This window comes from Nannospalax galili, unplaced genomic scaffold, assembly GCF_000622305.1.
Source record: "Nannospalax galili isolate Female #2095 unplaced genomic scaffold, S.galili_v1.0 scaffold3670, whole genome shotgun sequence".
NCBI lineage: Eukaryota > Metazoa > Chordata > Mammalia > Rodentia > Spalacidae > Nannospalax > Nannospalax galili.
In genome coordinates, this window is record NW_008328698.1 from 58815 (window position 1) to 59791 (window position 977).

The window sequence follows — 977 nt, forward strand, 5'->3', positions numbered from 1 at the left end:
AATAAAAAGAGAGAGATTGGGAGGGAAAAGTAGGTGGGGGGAGAAATGGAAGGGTGGGAATGGGGAATGGGTTGGATCCAAACACATTATATGCATGTTTGAGTAGTAAATAAAATATTTAATGAAAATAAAATAAAAATGTAGGAAGAACCTGTTTCCATTTTTTAGGGGAAGGAGCAGGAGGAGATTGGGAAAGATATGAAAATTAAAATGGTAATTTAAAAGCTGGGCGTGGTGGCACACACCTTTAATCCCAGCACTCCGGAGGCAGAGGCAGGTGGATCTCTGTGAGTTCAAGGCCAGCCTGGTCTACATAGTGAGTTCTAGGACAGCTGGAGCTACAGGGAGACCTGTATTTAAAAAATTGAAGGATGAAAGGTTTCTTTTGGCTTACAGTTCAAGAGGATGCAAGTCCTGGTGGTAGGGAAAGCAGGAGCTTGAGGCAGCTGGTCACATTGCCTCTGCAGTCAGCTGGTCACATTGCCTTTGCAGTCAGAATGCAGAGTGAGTAGGAAGTAGGGCAGAGTTAAAGAGTCCAGTCCCCCTAGTGATTCACTTCCTCATGCAAGGCTCCACCTCCTAAAGCTTTCACCACCTTCCAGAACAGCACCACCTTCCTTCAGAACTATAAAATTCATATATTATTCTTTTGGAAAACTTGTTTACTTATCTGAGAGAGAGAGAGAGAGAGAGAGAGAGAGAGAGAGAGAGAGAGAACAAACGAACTGTACAGATGGCTGGAGAAGTAATCCAGTCTGTTATGGTGGGGCAGGCCTCAGGACAGTGAGCTGGCTGGCCATGTGGCCTCCATTAACTATGGAGAAGTAGAGAAGATTCAAAATACTTTAATGTTTATATATCTATCATAAATGCAGTTTTTTTTTTTCTTTTTCTTTTTTGAGACAGTCTCACAAGTCCTGGTTGGCCTGGGACTGACTCTCTCTCTCTCTCTCTCTCTCTCTCTCTCTCTCTCTCTC

The 977-nt window shown here is 43.5% G+C and overlaps 1 protein-coding gene across 1 annotated transcript in view; it reads left to right on the plus strand.

The window, feature by feature from the left end:
- Window positions 1-977, plus strand: part of LOC103729730 (protein spire homolog 1-like) — a gene marked incomplete at its 3' end in the record, with an annotated part of 118969 nt that overhangs the window by 41222 nt on the left and 76770 nt on the right. The window lies entirely within an intron of this gene.